General features: G+C 38.0%; 1 protein-coding gene across 1 annotated transcript in view; it reads left to right on the top strand.

The window, feature by feature from the left end:
• The first annotated feature begins 4,797 nt into the window (after positions 1 to 4,797).
• The window catches only part of ndst1b (N-deacetylase/N-sulfotransferase (heparan glucosaminyl) 1b), an 82,360-nt gene continuing 64,872 nt past the window's right edge, over positions 4,798 to 22,285 (top strand). The window contains exon 1 of the mRNA XM_053478402.1: positions 4,798 to 4,979. The gene's annotated coding sequence lies outside the window, so the exon portion shown is untranslated. The remainder of the gene's footprint in view (positions 4,980 to 22,285) is intronic.

Below are 22,285 nucleotides of genomic sequence, written 5' to 3'. Positions count from 1 at the left end.
GGATTCTTCCCACAGTCCAAAGACATGCAAATTAAGGGTTAATTAACATTTCCAAATTGCCTGTAGTGTGTGTGTGTGCATGTGTGTGTGTGCCCTGAGATAAATTGGCATCCTTTCCAGGGTGTACCCTTCCTCGTGCCCAAAGTCTTCTGAAATAGGCTACAGGCCACCCGCAACTCTGTATACAGGATAAGCGGTAAAGAGGATAAATGAATGAATATTACTTAAGTTTCAAGATTTTTTGTGATACAGATTAACAATATTTTAAATACTTATTCATGTAATGAAATTTGGCCTGCATTGATTTATAAGTGTTATTACAAGTGGTTATTTTAAATCAGTGACACGGTGGCTTAGTGGTTAGTGCTGTCGCCTTGCACTTCCAGGGTCCGGGTTCGATTCCCACCTCTGTCTGTGTGTGTAGAGTTTGCATGTTCCTTCTGTGCTTGGTGGGTTTCCTCCCGCAGTCCAAAGACATGCATCTTAAGGTAATTGGCGTTCCAAAATAGTGTTGACTGTTTGTAAATTTATGATTAAATACAATTTTGATCACCTGTTTTGGCTTCCAAGCTCAAGTGATTAATTAGTACATGATGCTCAGAATTAAGTTCACATGTGTTTTGGTTGGTCTGGAAATCATAAGAAGATCTGTGTTTTTTTGTCTGGTTTTTTTACATCTAAATATGTAGAGAAGTGATGCATACTTCAAATCACACAGTCATTTCCTCCACTAATGATACAGAGGTATAAAATAGCCCGATGTTCCTTCGAAACTAACAAGAACATTTATCAGTACAGCCTCAGCTTGGCTTGTTTTTATATTGTAATAAGTTCACATAATTTAAAGGACAAAACTGATAAAGATCAAAAAAATAAAAACACAGTAAGAACCTTAGCTACAAGGTTAAAACAAGAACCTGTTATTTCTAAAAGAACTACAAAGTTAAAGATGTACTTTATAGTGACGGAAAAACATTTTGAAATGAAAACTTTACATAACGCATGATGAAAAAGGTTAGCATATTTTATTGTATATTTAAATAAAAGAATTACAACCAAATTATACGATTAGAGAGAAGTTACGGTCAATGTTTAGATTGTATGACTTGAGAATTGCATCCCAAATTAATAGCTGAAATCTTTTCCTTATTTAGTTTTTCTTCAGAGTGAGCTGTACTGTAACACAGTCTCACCAGCATTTGTATTTTTTATTTATTTTGCTCTTATACCCTTCATGACGTCTGAAATGTATAGTTTTCCTCAATTGTTATTTAGTTTTGAGATTTGAACGACTCAAACCTGAACCTCTTTTAATCAACCACGGAGTTTTCTAATATCTTGCAAAATCATATTTCTAATGATTTACTTAAAACTCAAAAAAAAAGTCTCACTATGGTGCATGAAGAGGTGTGGGCAACACCAGTCATTTTCTTTTCCACCCAGTCACGATTCCAAATACAAAGCAGTCTAATTATACTCTGCAAGTTATTAGAACGTCTTGACAGTAATTAGACCTGACGTGAAATGTAGGCTAACGCATGCAAACCTGCTCTTTATTATTAACACATTTCCAGCTGGTGAACTACGTCTCAGTACCAGAATTGAAAAAAAGAAGTAAAACAAAAAAACAGTGGTCAGTTTGTGCATTATTTACATCTGATCAATTTGAATGAATTAGACTTCATTATTCATAATCATCGTTCATTTGTTTATTTTGACGGAAGGGCTTCATTCGGGTCAGGGTTAGGGTGAACCCAGAGTCTAGCGCTGGATCCACCATGGCACTTTACACACACACACACACACATTTAAACACTCTTTTAATTTGTCCTCTGTAATTTGTAATATTTTATAATGATTAATTTACAGAGTTAAAATGCTTATTTCTGAATCGGTATATTTTAAACAAAACCCAATCAGGTTTCCTCGCTCTGACTTCCTACTCTAAAATTCCCCTAGGTGAGAATAAGTGTGTGTGAATGTGTGTAAATGGTGCCCTGTAACTGAGTGGCATCTCATCAAGCGTCAATTCTTTTACAGTGAAAACCTTTGCATTGATTTCTGGACGTTTGGAAAGATACCACAGACCACAAAAGAAATCCCTTGTAAATGTGAGTCGAACACCTAAGGGGGAATTTAACACAGCCAGTGAGCATGAGTACCTCAGTGGTTGAGATATTCTAGTAATGATTGGAAGGCTGTGAGTTCAGACCCCAGTACTGCCAGGCTCTCGCTGTTAAGCACTTGAACAAGGCACTTAACCCCTAAGTGCTAAAGTGTATAAATGCCTGTATTGGATTGGTCCAAGCAGTTCTTATCACTGCAGTGGTTTGATAATATAATTATTTTACCAAGTGGCATGGTCTCTTAGTGGTTAGCCCTGCCACTTCACACCTCCCCGGATGGGGGTTTGATTTCCGCTTCTGGTCTTGTGTGTGTGTAGTTTGCATGTTGTCTGTGTGCTTGGTAAGTTTCTTCCAGGTACTTCAGTTTCACAAGACACATCCCATTTTGTGTGAATGGGTGTGTGAGTGTGTATGCTTGTGGCCAGTCATGAGTGAGCAGGGTGTACCCTGTCTTGTGCCCTAAATTCATTGGGACAGGCTCAAGTCCCCATTAAGAAAAGAAATCAATTATGGAGACTTGAATTGACTTGAATTGGGAAAAAACTGTTCAATACATTATTAAAACCTGGAAGGATAGTGCTGAACCATCAAGTTTGTCAAAGAAATATGGTCCAAAAAAAAATTATAAATGTAAATAACTTAAAAGCTAAAAGTTAACATCATAAAAATTACGTAGGGAAGAGCACGAATCAATGCACTCATCATCCATAGTTTCCACTGTACAAGCCTCTGGAGACAGTGATCTGGGGTTGCTTCAGTTGGTCAGGTCTATGCTCAGTAACGTCATGTGGCAATAAAATGAAGTCAGTTGATGACCTGAATGACACGGCCATCACATCTATGGAGTTTTTGTGTTTGTCCAGTTGAAAGCAGAAACTGATACTTGTCAGTGTTGCCAGCTCATAATCAAAGACATCAGAGGCTCAGTGGTTAAGGCATTGGAATATGGTTCAGAAGGTCCCAGGTTCAAATCCCATGACCACCAAGTTGTCCCTGTTGTGCCCTTGAGCAGAGCCCTTAATCTTCAACTGCTCAGATGTATACTAAGATAAAAAATGTAAGGGTGTCTGCCAAATTTACTTCAATATAAATGTACTTCAGGGTTTGTTGAAAATATAATTATAGCACTCCCAGAACCTAGTTTGCAACACATATATACCTACTGTATATCTACTATATAAACTCCATCTAATCAAATATTTTTGAGCGTAAATATTATGCCTACACTGTACACTACTAGGTAGCTAGAAGGTGACTATTACAAGCAACTGCCTTACAAGAGCTTATTAGAGATATGGATTGGCTCATTTATTATTTCTTTGACAGAGTATATATAAAATTAATAACCAGACTGGTTATTCCAAACCAGACCCTAAAAAAAAAATAAAAAATAAAAAAAACTCACTCACTCATTGTCTATACTGGTTTATCCTGTATACAGGGTTGCAGGGATCCTGCAGCCTATTCAGGAGACTTAGGGCACTAGGAAGGGTACACCTTGGACAGGGTACCAGTCCATTGCAGGGCACACACACATATATGCTCATTCACGCCAATTAGCCTAATCGGCATGTCTTTTGACTATGGGAGGAAACCGGAGTACCCAGAGAAAACCCACTAATCACAAGAAGAACATGGAGATTTTATGCACACAGATCTCAGACTCTGAGCGGGCACTAAGCCATCGTGCTGTCATGTATACAAATACGTCTACCAAACAAACTGCAATAAACTCCACTTATTTAATCAAAACATAGGATACACTGTACACCACTACCTAGCTAGGAGGCAAGATCTCATTAGAGTAGTCTGGCTCATCTACTAGGCATTGATGGCACAGTGGTAGATTTCGATTTCCTCCCAATGCCTGAACCCCAGGCAGTGGTTGCAGTGCTGGTTTTAAGCCTGGATAAAATAGTAGTTGCGTCAGGTGTAAAACCAGTAGCAAAGTGCCTTGTTGTGGTGATCGAAAGACTAACTGGCTCGTTAACTACAGATCAGTTTTGTGATGACAGATTGTTTTCAAATTAGACGCATGACACCAAAAAAACTATGACTTGAAATGAATGTACATTTATGGATTGAAAAAAATATTGATTGTAGATCGTACAGAGCAACATTGAAAAAAAAGTTGTGCTTATGCTAAAAAACAAGAAAAAAAAAACCAACGATGGTCTTTCTGACTCATTGTCTATACCGCTTTATTCTGTGTATCGGGTTGCATCTCAGAAGACTTAGGGCACAAACACACACACACACTACGGGCAATTTAGGAACGCCAGTTAGCCTAATCTGCGTGTTTTTGGACAGTGGGAGGAAACCGGAGTACCCAGAGGAAACCCCCCAAGCACGGGAATGCTATGCACACAGGGCCAAGGTGGGAATCGAACCCTCGTCCCTGGCGGTACAAGATGACAGTGCCACCCACTACGCCAAACCCATATCATGATCATAACAATATTATAATTATGGTCAATCTGGCAGCACTGATACTCGTGGATTTGCTGAGAAACTGCAAAAGAAAAGACACACAAGTCTGCAAAAGAGAAAACAATTTATAATGGTTAATAATGGGGGTGTGATCGCCCTCTAGCGGCGGATATAGTGCACTCAATGTGGATGAAAGAGAGAGAGAGAGAGAGATAGAGAGAGAGAGTGGGGGAAAGACGAGTTTATCGTGTGCTCCTCCAGCAGCACGGAATCAGCTCCACGTTAAAACCCGGGACGCTGCACTTCGGCTCGGAGTCTGACGCGCAGACGCTTTATTAATCAAAAATCCAAAGTAAAAATAATAAGAACAAGGAGGGAGACCGGATCGATCATCTTGCATTACTACATTCCTGCGTTGAATGGGTGAGTGCACGGGGTGTTATTTTTATACGGATTTTCATCATCATCCTAACGTTAGCTAGCCTTGTTGCTAGCCTTGTTGCAGCTAGCTTATGTGAGCGGATCAGATTGTTTCATGTGTCGGTAGATCAACACGTCCAGCCTGGGGTTCTTATTAGTGAACTAACTAGCGACTAGCAAACAGATTCCGCAGGAACCGGAAGGAATCCATGTGGAGAGACAGAGACACAGAGAGAGAGAGAGGGAGAGAGAGAGCTGGATCTCAGGAGCACAGGAGAGAGCCTGGAGCTGCTGGAGCACTTCTTACACTACAGTTAGCTGTCTAGCTGCAGCGTGAAACAACCAACTTCAGTTTAATAAATACACAAATGAACTAGCGAGCTGTCTGTTATTGTTACTGTTTGTTTTACCTCCATGCTGTAGCACTAACCGGTTAAATGGCTTTGGTTACTGAGCTAACACTAAACACTAAGCTAGCAAACTCTCTACTTTTACAAACATAAAAAAACCACAAGTAATGAATTAAGTTTATAAAAACCCAAGACCTTCAGTTCCTCTGTTTTGGACTTGTTTCACCTTTAAACCCCCTAAAAACTAGTTTTCTAACTAACTTAAGTTGGATTGTTTCGAATGTTTTAAAATTAATTACTTATTCAAATAACCGCATAAATATTCAGCTAGTTATGAGTTCATTTACTTCTTACTGTCTGTTTGTTTTTAATCTCCATGCTGTAGCACTAACTGGTTATATTGGATCTGGTTATTGAGCGAACACTAAACACTTAGCGAGCAAACTCTTGATTAAACTCTTTAATTTTACACAAAAGCAAAAAAACATCATGTATGTAATGAATTTAGGTTATAAAACCCCTATACCATCAGTTCCTCTGTTTTGGACTTGTTTAGCTTTAAACCACCTAATACCACCTAGTTTGCTAACTAACTTAACTAGTTTTGAAAGGTTTTTTATGAACAGTTGAACAGTTAAAACAGGTAAATAACTCCAGTTACATAAATACTTAGTAAGTAGTAAATGAACTAACTTGCAGTCTTGTACTGTTTTTAAAAAATATATGTTTTATCTCCATGCTGTAGCACTAACTGGTTAAATAAATCGGATTACTGAGCTAACACTTAACATTTAGCTATCAAACTCTTGATTAAACCTCTAATTTTACAGGCATAAAACAACACAAAAGTAATGAATATAGGTTATAAAAACTCTATACATTCAGTTCCTTTGTTTTGGATCTTCGAACCTGCTAGTGCCCCTAATACCTAGTTTTCTAACTAACTTAAGTTAGATAGTTTTAAAAGGTTTTCATGTTTCAAACAGATAAATAACCACATAAATACTTAGTAAGTTGTAAATGAACTAATAACTAGCTGTCTGTTATTGTTACTGTTTGTTTTTATCTCCCTGCTGTAGCACCAACTGGTTAAATTGGTCTGGTGACTGAGCTAACACTACATTTAGCTAGAAAACTCTTAATTAAGCCTCTAATTTTACAAACATAAAAACAACACATAATTAATGAATCTAGGTTATACACCCTATAAAGCTATATGTTCTGTTTTGGAGTTGGAGACTTGTTTTAGCTCCAAACTCCTAGTACCTAATTTGATAACTAACTTAACTTAAAAAGTGTAGATAAACTTTCATATTGAGCAGTGTTTTATGACATTTTTAATGTTAAATGAACCCCAGCAGTTATTTAAACACTTAAATGTTTTAGTTTGTTTCCAAGTCTTTGCTATAAAGTACCACAGGTTCTCCTTGTTGCCGAGGTGGTTCTTCAGCTTCACTTCTTGCCAAAACCTTTGAAGGTTCTCTGTTCAACTTTAGAGCTAGGTTTCTCATTCAGCAAGGATAAGAACTTACCTTTTTTCCTACGCTTGGAAATTTATGCAAAAGTGTACTTTCTGGTTAAACCTATAGTCTGTGTCTATCAGATATTAGTTGTAGTGTAGAAAATAGCTCAAAGTTGCTTAAAGAGGTATTCAGCCTTTTTTATTTATTTTTTCTTGTCAAAGAATCACAAGACTTTTAATTTGTTCCTCATTTATTTTGTCACTGAAGTTCTTTACAAAATAAATATTAAATGATTTAATAATTTACAGGTGCCATAATTAAATAGAAGTTCAAATATTTATTTTGTTAAGTATTTCAGTGACAAATGAGGAACAAACTAGAAGTCTTTTATATGCAAATGTATGTAGAAGTACACAAATGAACTAGCTGTCTGTTACTGTTTGTTTTTCTCTCCATGCTGTAGCATGAACTGGTTAAATGGGTCTTATTACTGAGCTAACACCAAACACTTATCTAGCAAACTCTTGATTAAATCTCTAATTTTACAAACTTAAGAACAATAGGGTGTTATAACCACCCTATAAAGTTATATGTTCTGTTTTGAAGTTGATGACTTGTTTTAGCTCTAAACCCTTAGTACCCCTAGTACCTAGTTTGATATCTAACTTATTTTAGAAAGTGTAGAAAAGCTTTCATGTTGAGCAGTGTTTAAATAAGTGTTCAGATTCATTTTTAAAAACCTTAGATTTTTTAGTTTGTTTCCAACTGTTTGCTATAAAGTACCAAAGGTTCTAAGATAAGAACTTACCTTTTTCCTACGCTTGGAAATCTATACCAAAGTGCACTTTCTGGTTATTCCTATAGTCTGTGTCTATCAGATATTAGTTGCAGTGCTTATTTAAAAAATAGTTCAAATATGCTTAATGACGTATTTTGCCTTTTTTTTTGTCAAAGAATTAAGGGATTTCTAGTTTGTTTCTCATTTATTTTCTCACTTAAGTTCTTAACAAAATAAATATTGAATGATTAATAATTTACAGGCATCATAATTAAACCCCCCAGTTTCCCTAGTATGACTAGTACCTAATTTGCTAACTTACTTAAGTTAAATAGTTTAAAAAGGTTTTAATGTTAAGCAGTTTTTAAAAAAATTAACATTAACTAGCACTTATTTAAACACTTCAGTTTTGTAGTTTAGCTATATTTTATCCTCTCAGAAATAAAGTTACAGTACCAAAGGTGTCTTTGTTGCTGAGGTGCTACCAGGGAAAGATTTTGATTTGTAGATATTTTATATAATATTTAACCTAAACACATCTTTAAAGTTGATTTGAAATTAAATTATAGTGGGGCCTTGGTATAAGAATGCCCTCCCTTAGTAAATTTCACCTTATAAGTTGAAATTTTGCATAAAATTTGCATCAGCATATGAACGAACCGACCGCCGGCTATAATGCGCTTACTTCAGGGAGCTATTTAAAACTTGTTTGCATATCATATTTTACATTGTTTACCTGTTTTGCGAATGGCATTTACATTTCCGTGTCTTCTCGAAATTTTGGATTGTTTTTATATGCAAAAATATGATTATAATGTTGGTAAGACTCTCAGTTTTGTAAGTCTTAGCTATAATCATATGCTTTCAGAAATAAACATAAGTCTTTTCGATACACTTGACAATAAGAGAAAAATCTGAATTTTTAAAAATACGTTTTTAATTTGTACATGTTTGCTTTTGAGAGTTTTAAATTGTTGCAGTTCCTCAATAATCCTACAGGTGGTGCACTTTAAACTACTTGCACATTGGCCGGCAGCGTAGCGTCCCGCGTGGTCGGAGTGATTTATTTGTGTGTTTTGTTTGTTTGTTTAGAATTGTCAAGAAATCTGAGAAAAGGTGTAATATTGAATCAGGATATTTATAAAATCATATCAAAAATAAAAAATAATCATATTGACATTGAAGTATTGTCATATCGTATCGTGTGGCCCCCTGGTGATTCTGATCCCTACTGATTTGGCAGGAGGTGTGTTATTTTCGTGTAACAGCACACCTCAGAAGGTCTATCTGGCTACAATAACATGAACGTCGGGTTACGGTTAATGCAATCATTCTAATACGTTATGGTTTCTATAGTAACAGCTCATAGGCAGGGACTTTAATGCTGGGTGCTTCGGGTCAAGAGACTGAAGTGTACGCTTTCTGTTTTATTGGTAAAATTCACTAACTGTGCAGAGGGAGAGAGAGAGAGTCTGGTGAGAAACTGACTGTTTATCTAAGCTATAACAAAAACGAGAACAGGAAATAACTTAAATGTCTCTCAGACATTCCACGACATTAAGTCTAACTATAAACGCTTAAGATGCGTCGCATGTTCATTAATAAATGAAATATTGTTACTGCTTTGCCCCTCATTGTAATATTGGGCTAACACTGGAGACTCCTTCCTCGAAGAAAACAAATGAACCATTAGATTTTTCATCATGAATCAGTTCACTGTACACATTACTGTATTCATTTTTACTTTAGAAACAATAGCATACCACAATATGCTGTGTTATTAAAGGAGACATAATCGCCACCCTCTGACCAATCAGCACAGAGCGTTTGGCAGTGCTGTGGTGTAGCATTTCAAGAGTGAAACTCTTAACACACAACGGCTGCTGTGTGTGGTGTGTTTAGAGCTAAATCAATACTCTAATGGTTTTTTTAGGCTAATCCCCTATACACAGCATCTGTAGTCTACCCTTGATTGCCACAAGATCAGACAGGAACCTTTTGCCATACGCAGGACCAAAAATAAATAAAAAAATGACGACGATGACAAATACACTGTGTATTTGAGACTTGATTATTTATATCGGATAAAGGGCAGGAGCTACAATATTAAATTATGTTATGTTTGATATGATGAACAAGAAAAAAGAGAAGGAAAAAAAACATGTGGAAGGGGGATTGATTAGGGAACTGCGAACAATGAGGGTTGCTGTTTTACCACAAAAAAGAACTGAAACTATGGTGTGTAAAAGTGCCTATTTTTGTTACATTAGATAAAAAAGCGTTATTCATTTACACTTCAACATAGATGATAACCTGGAATTCAGGGATCAGCTGCGTGTGAAGCAGAAACGTTAATTTTTCTTATTTTCAAACTCTTATTTGCTGTTTAACACCACTGTTACTACTACATGCAGGAGGTTCACAATACAGATTGATCAGACCAGATTAGATTAGATTAAACTTTTATTTTCATTGTACAAAGTACATGTACAAAGCCAATGAAATGCAGTCGGCGTCTAACCAGAAGTGGATAAGTGGTCTATTTATAATAAATAACAATGTGGTAAATGAGGGTGTGGGTCCATATGTACAGAGGTGAAAGTGATTTATGTATAGGAGGTGCAGTAGGTTATAAGGATATGGTATACATGGTAATATACTGTATAATGGTGATGTGCAAAACCTTGTGCATTAGATAAGACAAGTCAAGAAGATAACAGGCTCAACATGATAAACATATGTAGATATACGAATGTCTATGATGCGGTATACAGAATAAAGATGGGTGGAATATAGAGTAGTTTAAACTCATACAAATTAAAATTTTATTTGTCACATACACAGTCATACACAGTATGATATGCAGTGAAATGCTTATACGACCGACCATCGGAAAAAAATAATATATGACATAAAATAAGAAATATAGAAAAAACTTTAGCTATACAAAATGTAGCTATAGAAGATAGGAACATAAAATAAAATAAAAAATTAGCTATAGTAATATGGAAAAATTAAGTCTTACATTATGTACAGTGAAAAAAAATGGAATTTAAATAGAAATGTTCAGGGTGTCTGCCACTGTGCCTAAATGTGCAGATGTGCAATGTCTATAAATTTGTAATGTGCAAAAATAGTTTAGTCCTGTGTGGTGTTATGATTAAGAGATTGTATAAATTGATCATTAAATTGATGATTAATTTGATGATTAGTTTTCAACGTATATATCAATATCTAGGGGTAGCAGCCACCAAGTTGCCACTGTTGAGCCCTTGAGCAAGGCCCTTAACCCTCAACTGCTCAGACGTATAATGAGATAAAAATGTAAGTCGCTCTGGATGAGAACGTCTGCCAAATGCCTAAATGTAAATCTACCACACAAACTTCAATGGACTCTGACTATTTAAATAATTGTTTTAAACCATCAGTTATTATGTTAACATGGGCTACACTGTGCACCGCTAGCTAGCTAGGAGGCAACAGCAACTGCCTCAGGAGAGATGTGGATTGTCTCATTTACAAAAGATGCAGTGTGTATGTATGTGTATAAAAAATGAATAACCAGACTGGTTCCAAATCAGTCCCATGCCGTTAAGCAAAAAAAAATTTAAATTATCGTACGTATGGGAATTTTTTCAATTATTGTTCGTACCTGGTACACAGACTGAAATTATCTTACAAATACGATAATTATCATACACTGGCAGGAACAAAAGTGTATCACTTTTATACAAGGCAAGACATTTGAACAATTTACAAACCAAATTACACAGCACTTAAATACTTTTAGTAGTTGTTTCATTCTTAAATTCTGTAAACAATATAGCTGCTCTGGACCAAGCAGACAATAAACATTAGTGCTACTGAATCGGATTAAAAATGGAAATGGTCCATTATAAACTTAATCAAACATGAAGCTACAGTATGATTCACAGATCTATCTCACAACACACCGTCCATCACTGAGAAAAAACCAAACATGCTTGGAAATGCTTCAGCCTCGTGTAGGAATGGGCAGAGGGAAGTCGGAGAGGGCCAAAAATAATTGCCGTCTGGGAAATCGAGGCAAGAATCATTTCTGGTGTACGCTAGGCTCCAGACTCGGAGAAGGGAATTTACGTCTATAACCAGTAGCTTTTACGTGATCATCTCGTCATCTGTCAGTTCAGGTGTAGCATGATGCGAAGCGGATAGCTGTATTACTGTGACCTAAATCGCTAAACGTACATTTTGGAGTGGGATGGGGCTGACATAATGAGGTCACTGAGGTGTTTATAACCAAACGAAATGAAACCAAAGAACGTGGCTTAATTGTTCTGCTTATGAGGCTGCCTGAGAAATAAGCCTAAGCTGTATTAGGCAATAAACGGTTGAAGTGCTGATGAAGTAAGGAGAGTGTTAACGATTCTTAAGTGGCTTACAAGACAAAGAGGAGTTAGTTATAAGGTTTGAGTTTTAAACCTGCTAAATAAAATAGGCCATGTAGGGCAGACAAAACAAATCTCATCTCTCAGGCGTTACATTCCACAGTGTTTAAAAATACAAAGTCTAAACAGGCTTTAAAGCTTTTTTTTCCCCCCACATAAACCAACTTTGGACAACAGAAGCTCTCGCGTTTCTTTAAGGTGGAAGCTAAATAAAGGTTAACAAACTTCATGGTGAGAACAAACCAACTCTTTGAATAGACGCATCAGGCTGTAAATCTTCCCGGTTAGGAAGGTGAACGAGTGAGACCGAGCCTAGAAATGAATGCCTCGACTCTGAGGGGGAAAAAAGGATGTCAAAGGTGCCAGGGGAAGACCCCGAGTCAATAATGGGAGCTTCCATACTGCCTGAGGTTAGTATCACAGGCCTGTGAAAGGTTGAACTTTGAGCCCGCATGGTGTTTTTTTTTTTTTTTTTTTTTTCCCCAGGTCACGCCTGTTGCTTCTGAACTGCATTGATTCGGCTTTAGGTGGGTCGATACTTTGCTTTCCTGTCCGTTTTATCCCGCATAGTACATAAAGCGTCTCAGGTACAGCACTGCGATTGTTTTGATCACATTTCCCCAAGGGTAATGGGTAACCCCACCGTGTCCCCTCCTCTTCTCTGTCTTTGATAGCGTATTGAAGTCGGATGACCTCGGGCAGCCCTGCAATCTGTAGCGCAGCTAATACTCTTCAGCTCGTGCTGTGCTGCACCACGGGGTTCAGCCCTTATGATAACAGGGGGAAAGTCCGCCATGAGCAATCAGACAAATTGGACAGGGCATCGGGAATCCAAACGCTTCCCGAGACTCCCGCTGCTCCCTTTATAACTCCCGATCTATCTCTCTCTCTCTCCCTGGCTGTCTGCTGAACAATCTATCGCACTGAGATTATTTATAAAAGGCTGTTGCGTAAGAGAGAGACAGGAAATCATCTGAATCTGGATTGCTCTTGTGACAATTGAGACCCTGCCTAATGAGCGTTCGTTCAGAAAACGGAAAAGTTTATAATTACAGATTTTACATAACTCTATAAACGGTAATCATCCAGTTACAGTTTTCTCACTTTTTCTTTTTTTTTTTGTTGGTGAGTCATTCTCAGAGGCTCCTACGGATATAATTACTTGTACTTAATCACAAAACATGCGTCTTGTTGATTTAGCTAATATTTTCAATGTGGCAAATGCATGACATTCTGCTGATATTACTCGCTGTAATAGTTTTATAGATGCACATCCTTTTTTGTTTTAGTTTTTTTTTTTTTATTTGAAAAGAAAACCGTAATAACAGTGGTGTAACGGACCATGATTGATCCGTGATCCGTGGGATTTCTCCTCACGGTTTGGCGCTGCGCACGAACCACAGATTAATTTTAAGTTTAATCATCATACTGAGAAATATAGTTTTCATGCTGCTCTATGTCGTTATACTCGGTCTTCGTTACTGAGCGGAATCTCCGTTTGGATTTTCGATGATATTTTTTGCTTGTTTAAACCTTCTGTGCTCATCACGGTTGCCAAATCACACGGTAAACAAATTGCTAATTCTAAAACCCTGCCCATACCATAGCGCGATCATTTATACGCATACATTCATTGAATAAAATTAGCCTAAATTTGATTACCAGCCCAAGACACATTTTCCAGCCAAAGGGAATAAAAGGAAACCAGTTACTGGAAATCTGCCCAGTCTGGCAACCCTGCCCGCTTATACCGGTAAGCTGTTGAAAATATCGCTACTGTTTCTCTGTCCTTATTTCAAACTAAGGCTTCTAACAATACAACGTCAAAATGCAAGTGCGCACCCTTTTAGGGTGCGAGTGTTAATAGCGATGTGAGCTACAGAGAAATATTATGCCGAACAAACTTTATCGGGTTGCAATACTAAAATGTTTGTTTAACAATGTGTTAATAGTGTAATTGGTATAAAAAGTTCACTAAAATCACATTTAACGATGCTCTTTTCGGGGTTAAATAACAAACTGTTGATCCATGGTAAAGATTCTACCCTCCAAAACAGCACAGAGAAGCTTTAGTAAAGCTTTATATCTACCCATGAATCTATGATCAGTCTTCACGATGTCAGGGTAGATGTTGGATCCTCCTACATAAGTTATAGGTTTTTGGTTTCATCAGCGTTCTGCCCATCAGTTTTCTTCCGGTGTAGGCAGATGAACATGTTCTTGCCGGTTTCTTTTCTTTTCCGACATAAAATATTAAAAACAACAACCCGTCGGCCCATTGCATAATGCAACGCTTTCTTTTCTAATTAATATTCCCTTTTTACTGGCATTCTGATTAGTTGTGGCAGAATGCTGACATGATTTAATTGCTCATCGGTAATTAAAAGCAGCTTTGTACGAGCGGGGACTTTCAGCCAAGCTGAGATCTGAAGTCTCACTCGAGCTCGACTAATGAATGGAACGGAGATCTGATTTTGTACAACAATTGCTGTTACATCAAACCTTCTGAAAGGTAAAACAGGCGCTGAAGAGATTTCCTAATTAACCGTTGTTGTTTTTTTTTTCCTTCTTCAGGTCTTTCTGCAACCTGAATTCTTGCAGAATGTGCAAAACCCAACCACAGCACGGCATATTGTTATAGATAAATAAATAATTTGTAATGGATTTGTTTGTCATCCTTCCATCTAATATTGTATAACTAGGATATTTTACTAAAAGAGGTGGAGCTGGTCTCTAATACAATATCTCTTTGTATAGCGAGACAGATTTTTCATTCTTGTGTAGTAACTGTCCAGTTGTTTGAGTCCGTGCCCGCTGGAGTATCATATTCCTGGGGTGGAACCTGGCGTTTTCTTCAGTTGCTGTTTTCCGTCCTCCTTGAGTTTTCTCGTGCATCCTGAGATGCTTCTCTGCTCATCACGGTTGTAAAGAGTAGCTGTTAGACTGCTTTTTGTTCGTCGCACCAATCTGTGCCATCTCCAGAGATTTGTTCGTCATTCTGACGTTAGATGTCAAGATTTATATAAATAAGAGCAATAAAAAAGGAAAGCTGTTCCTGTGTAAAGTAAATTCTAGTGAGCGTGTCAGGGTGCAGCACTGCTTAGCCAGGAGTAGGTATTGTAGATGTTGTGTTCTTTTTATCAAAGCCAAGATTTTCAGTGTGTTTGCCAGGTAATGAGTATGATGATGTTACAGAGGTTGCAGTGTGCTGTGTTTATACCAATAGAAGATTGTGTTCTCGTTCTCTTCACGAGAGGTTTCTCCAGAACATGATCGATCTGGGATGGAAATCTGGCATTTACAGAAGACTTCAAAATGAGACTCATGATGAGATGGGACTCGCGGTGAAACACATGAATGTTGCAAACGTTTTTAAGAAGACCGTACGTTTGTAAATGACGATCACGGTTGTGGTGTCTCGGAGCCCACTGCAGTCGTTCCCGTGAACGTTCGGCGAGTTAAACGCATGCGAAAGAGACGCATCTGTACACACAATCATTCACCAGCACCACTTGCTTGTTACAGGAATTCGACTGGGAGTTATTTTTGCGTCAGTACAGTCCAGACCTCGCACCAAGACATTTTCACATCATTTGGGTCGTTAAAGGAGTTCCTGGGAGGCCAGCGAAGCAGGCAGTCTCCAACGTACAGAGAAAAAACAAACAAACAAATGTTCTACCCTTTATGGTATCCAAGCACTAGTGAAACACTGGGGTAAGTGCATTAGTGTAGCAGCGGATTATATAGAGAAATAAAGATATTTTTGACTTGAACAATTCTTGTATTTTAAAACTGAACAGGGAGATGTAAATGGACAGAAACCCGTATTAGTCGGTCATCACCGAGGTAACCGTCCGTGACTAAATATCTCTTATGAATATCTGGTAACATCCACATACTGTTCATTCCAAAGCACTTTGTAGATCCTGTGCTGGCTGTCATCATTTCTCGAGCGCACCTGCTTGTCTTACTGGGTCACAGGTGCCCGAAGACCGGCAGCGCCCGTGGCTGGTCCTTTACTCAAGCTCACGTTCTGTTGAACAAGTGGAAAGAATAATTAATCTTCAAGAGGAGCATGCCAAACCAAGGAAGCGTAAAACAGTTTTTTTTGTTTTTTTCCCCTTCCTTCCGTGGGAGCACTGCTTCTAAATCCTGTGTCCCCTCCCTCATCCACACGTTCCAATGGCATCCAAATGATGCCATCTGGTCCTCAGGTTTCTTTCCTCTTGTTTCCTGCAAGCTCTTTAAAAGCACAGCTTCAAATCAAATTAAAATGATCTATCCTTAATATTCATGGGTCAACATAATATAATTTTTTTAATTTTTGATCTGGACACCGGAAACCCACACTAGGTCATCTTCGTCATGCTGGACTTCCATCAATTTTCCCCGTGATTTATTATGCGAATACCGATGGTATTTGATCTCTGATGGAAAAGGGTGTTTGATTCAATTTGTCTTGCGTATCTAATGCAGTAAAATGTCTCCACTCCCTTTTTTGCAAGCATTAGTGATGTGTTTCCCAGCTGAAATACGAGCCCCCCCCCCCCCCCTTTTTCTTTTTGTAAATTTCTCATGCATGCGCATTTCGTTTAGTAACGATGCAGTCAGACGTGTAGGTTCCAGAAGAGACACACCCAGGTTAGTCACAGAAACGTTTATGTTCAGACGCCTGGCCGAGACATTATGTCCTGGAAAAGAAGTGTGGAGGAAATATTAGGCATTATAATGGGACAAATAACAAACCGTGTGCTGCTGTAGGCTGTACATTGTAGCTGCTACTGTTTCTTGTCAGAATTTGATGGATGGTACTCGAACGCGAGAGGAAACTCACCAAATGACACAAGCAACCTGCAAGCAGTGAGTTGGAGCTAGACTGTTGAGTCAATTAGATTTTTGGGACGTTTTGAATTTTGAATTTCAAGCCTTATTTGTTTTAAGCAGCTATAATTCTTATATTAAAAAAGGCCCATTAAATATGTTTCATAAACTGGAAAAAAGTGTTATATCTGGTCATAACTGGTGTAAATTGTATTGTTGATTAATCTTTTATTAGATTAACTCCAATCCAGTAGGTGGCAGTTTTGCTCTAACCTGCCTATAATTTCAAAAGAAGAAGCAGCATTATTTTTGGAAATAAACAAGTATTTGCAGAAGATGAAAGGGGCTTATGTTTTATTCACATATTTCCTAGTATGTTTTTTTTTTTTTTCACCTGGAAAGTTCATTTACATCGATCAATTAATCGTATTGACGACAAAAGATCAATTAAAATGCGTAATCAATCCGATCATAGCTAGCTGGTTTGTCCTAAGAGCACTTTCTTCTTCTACTTGAGTTAATACGCTAGCATCCTAGCATTCCCCCTACGCATTCAAGCTAAATCTTGACGTGAAACGCTAAGGGGGGAAAAAAAGAACATTTATTTACAAAAAAAACTCAGTACACACACCCTTTCATTTTACACCTTTGCCCCCCCCTCCGCCATCATCCTCACTGACAGGTGTATAATAGCTCCCCCCAACCCCCCCCCCCCCCCCGCTTGCTCCTCCACCTTCTCCTTCATACTGCTAAAGGCTTTATTCAGAGACTTGTTCAGACTCGTTTTTTACATTTGCGCCGCGATATTAGATCTCGAACGAGTCGTCCGTCGTTAATTTGAAGCTGATGAAATATTCTCAGGCCATTTGTTGCCAGTGCTCCGATGGCGGTGACTTGTTTTCTTACCAAGGGTGTCTGGAGAGGCAATATCTCAGAGATCAGCATGTCAGATCTCTGTATTTGCTTCCGTCCGGTGTAGCAAAGAAGCATTTTTAGATCTTATAAATAAAAAATAACTAACAATAAAGTGGACTGTTATTGGAAAATAATCCCTAAAGCAGTGCAGAGTCCTTGGTACTGTGGCGGGGGGGGGTTACCTCCTGACGATGACACCGGGGACTCCTTCCTCGTCATAATACTTACTTTCTGCTAAAAACTACATAATTAGCACAAAGCTAGACTCTTTTCTAAAACTTTTTTGTCTATGTCAAATAGCAGTGTGTCTTTGGATAGACACAGGTTACGCAGCTTGTCTGTGCCCTGAATAATCTGTTGCTGAAGAAACGGTATAGTTACTAGAACAAGAACAACTGTGATTTGAGTCTGAGCTTTTTTGACCAATTAGATTCAAGAATACATCAAAACGGGACTTTTGATTGTGCAGAATAACAGAACACAGGTATGGGAGTAAAAACTCTATTTCCTTTATTTCTCTATATAATCCCCTGTGACACTAATGCACTTATCTCATTGTTTCATTAGCGCTTTGATACCACCAAAAAGGAATATTTTTACTGCGCCGGAGCCATAATCGGACTGCTTGCATCACGTCTGACACGCTGGCCTCCCAGGAACTCCTTATATATATAGGTAGTCTGGTTAATGACCAAAGGCATTCAGTAGACCTCATTGTGCTCACTATGGCAACAAGGCCATTCCTGGGAGGCCGGCGTTTCAGGTGTGAAGCAGGCCGTCCGATCATATCTCCAGCATACTGAGAAGACTTTCTACCATGATGGTATGCAAGCACTAGTCGAACTCTAGGATAAATGCATTAGTGTAGCAGGGGATTATATAGAGAAATAAAGAGTTTTTACTCTTGCTCTACTTGCTCAAATCAAGTAGGCCTTTATTGTCATTTTGACCATGTACTGTATAGTTTAGTACACAGTGAAACGAAGCAGCGTTCCTCCAGGACCAAGGTGTTACATACAACATAAACTAACAACATGCGTAAATTAACAAAACTAACTAGCTAACTAAGAAACCTAATTAGCTGACAAGACGAGACCGATTGACATTTTTAAATCTAAGTCTTATACGAAAGAAACAACATAAAGTGTACGTGCAAATGTGCAAACAAAAGCGACAAAGTGACAACATGATACATTTTATTACTTCGTGGCGATGAGGTAATGAGTTGAGGTAGCAGGAGGAGGAAGAATACACAGTAAAACATTCCTTGTAAGTAGCAGCGAAGGTGGAGAAGAGTTTTGTGCAAATAATGAATAATAAATATTGTGCAAAAGAGCAATTATAGGTTATGTACAGCTGTGTCCTGTTATACTGCACAATCTACTGCACAAGTCCTTCTTTGACTTGGAATCCATGTGTGTGTGTGTGTGTGTGTGTGTGTGTGTGTGTAGAGCTATGAGGAAGCATCCCAAGCAGTGGTGGAAAAGGTCAATGGACTTGTTGTTAAAGTAAGTGGATATTGAAGACCAAATCGAAAGGACAGCGCGCCAGATCTCCAGCGGCTTGTTCAAATATTTAATAACCCAATAAAGTGTAATGCGCATCATTATTCTCAAAGAGCCCGGAAAAAAAGCAGTCGGTCTTCTCTTGCCATCGAAAAAAAAAAAAAAAAATTATTTATTTTTTTCTTTTCATCGTTTAGCATTTCCCCCTGCTCGTCAGGCCAAGTGTCGAGACCTCTCGCTTGATCTTGGCACGGACGCACTTTTGATTACTTTGGCACAGGGGAAGCTTGAAGTTCAGATGTCAAGAGCGCTGGCGAAACTAGTGGCCTGTTTTTCTGCCTTTCCTCCCGATGTTTTGCCAGAGAGCTGACAAGTCGCTGAATTGTCATGCTGAGCTGGAGCACGAGATGAAAGGCGGTTCGAGTCCACTGCTCTTTTCTGCAACGGAGCTCCTCTGGTGTCTCTCCCATGCCGCTCCATAACCTACACCTCTCACTTTAACGCCGGGTAGTTTAAAAGCTGTGCAAGCACCGAGCACAAAGAAAGCCGGTTGCGAGTATTAAAAGGGACGTTGCTACAGGCGCGGGGCATTTCAGAGCTCCCAATAAGGCTGGATTTAGCAGGACCTTCATTTCCACTTAACTCCTGGCGAAATTTTGATTCAAATCACGCAGAGGTGATCTCGATCTCCGGATTATATCGCTACAACTCTTTTTACTGCTATCACTTGAGATTTCCTGTTGGCTGAAAATTTCCTGAAAAGGAATTTCCAAAATTAGACTATGGGAGGAAAAATAACAAAAAAAAAACAACAACAAAAACTAAGAAAACATTCCCGTGAAAGGCATTAATCTTAGATCAGATCCTGTCAAAAAGGCCGCTAACAGTGCCAAGCAAATATTATACAATATTTAATTAAATCTGTAACTTGGACAGTTGACTGTTTGTATTTTAAGAAAGTAAAGCCATCATAAGCTCAGTTTCAGTAATCTTACCTGGCCAACAAAGTGCACGCTTTCACCAAGACATGCATTATTTATAAAAAAAATAAAATAAATTGTAGCTGGAATGCGCTCAAAATTCCGTGTTCAGATTTCCAAGATTGTAGAATTTGAATGTTAGTTGCTTTTTTCGAATATGAAAAAAATTTTTTTTACAAAAAACACCTTACATGGGGTAACCTGATTTATTTATTTATTTTATTTTTCGGGTTGAGAAACATTTTTAACTAAACAAAAGTTTAATTCGATTATTTTACAGAATAAATTAAAAGTTACAATTAAACGAAAACTGTACTTGCTATTTTAGTCTTTTTCGCTACTATAACACATTGCACTAGCATTATAGCCTGATTCATACTTTTCTAAAAATGTACCTACACATTGCGGCGTTGCAGATGGCAACAGCTGCAATGCGAAAAAATGATATCTTAGCAAGTCAGTAAAGTCTTAAATCTACTTAAATTTATCTGAAATTTCTTAATGTGAGATACAACAAACCTAAAATCTAATCATTTAAATTTATCTATTTATTTATTTTTCTTATTCTGTTGGCAGATAATTTAGGTAGCTAAGCATTTATTCCTTGAAAGTGGCACTCTAGCGTCCTGACGTCGATCGCGGCTCTAGACAGTCACGGGTGTCTGTGAGCTCACGAAAAGATACGGTTTTCAGTTTTAAAGGAAACATGTGCTAGTTATCGCCCTCCCTGGTTGGTAGTTGTAGCCTTGATGGGCGGGGCGGGGCGGGGAAGGGGGGGGGGGTGGCCTAATGAAAGGTGGGAACTGGTTACAATTAAGTTAAGTAAGAAAATCAGGAAAATCCAAAGGAAAAAAAATATTTAAAAAATAGTAAGTTTTGTCAAGAAATAAACTGAAGTATTAGACAATATATTGTTGTATCATACGTTAAGAAATTTAGAATAAATTGGACTACATTTAAAATATTCTCACTTGCTAAGTTATTTGCTTAATTTTTTGGGTCACATTTAAATGATCATCCAAATAATTTTAATATTATTTCATTCAATTTTTTTATTTATTTATAAGTTCATTTAAAAAAAAAAAAGCTGTACAAACCTTGTAAAAATTATTTGCCCCCTAAACCTAATAACTGGTTGCGTCATCCTTGACGGCAATAACTGCAATCAGGTGTTTGTGATAACTGGCAATGAGTCTGTCACATCACTGTCCAGGAAAACTTGATCCATTCTTCTTTGCAGAATTGTTCTAATTCGGCCGCATTGGATGGTTTTCAAGTATGAACGGCCCGTTTATGGATTTAATCATATTTAAACCTGGACTTTGATAAATACAGTAGTGTGACAAATATGCAAAAAAACTAAAGAAAAAAAAAACAGAAAGGGGCAAATACTTTTTCACGGTGCTGTACTCCAAAAAGATCACAGCAAAATACTCACCAGAGGATGGCGAAGAGACTCGGCACTGTGGCCTTGTTAGACCTTCTATGACATCACATGAGTGAAACGTGCTGAAACACGTAATGAAATATGGATTTATTGCAAAAAATATATATATTGTATCACTGCAAAATCTAACATGCCAGTTATTTTTTTTACGTTAGCTGTCTGAGTCACTTTTTATCCCCTTTTTCCCCCCTTTGTCTGCAATGTGTCTAAAAACCGCTGAGGCGAGAACGGTTGTCTTTCTCACACTTGAAGTTTTACATTTTTTTTGTCATTGTTGTAACACCATCAGCATGAAACGCTCATTTATCACCTTCCTCCACTGCCTGTTCTTGTTACAGAGGGTATAAATCTGCAGAAAAAGGAAAAGAATGGGCCTGAGATATGAAATGTGTGGTCATTGAATATGTGGCAAGGAAAGGAGAAAAAAAATAAAGGAATGACTCATTTGCAAGGGCAGACATTAAGTCCGTATCTATAACTTCTCCATGAAGCATTAGCTAATAGAAGAGCGCTCGCTGGTCTTGGCCGTTCCCCAGTGTCCCGCGGTGCTTAATCATACCGCACCGCTGTGATCCGGTGGAAAAATTTCTGCAGGGACGCTCGGCGTGGGCGGCGAGCCGCTA

This window comes from Clarias gariepinus, chromosome 19 (assembly GCF_024256425.1).
Source record: "Clarias gariepinus isolate MV-2021 ecotype Netherlands chromosome 19, CGAR_prim_01v2, whole genome shotgun sequence".
NCBI classification, from domain to species: Eukaryota; Metazoa; Chordata; class Actinopteri; order Siluriformes; family Clariidae; genus Clarias; species Clarias gariepinus.
This window is presented reverse-complemented; position numbering and strand designations above follow the sequence as displayed.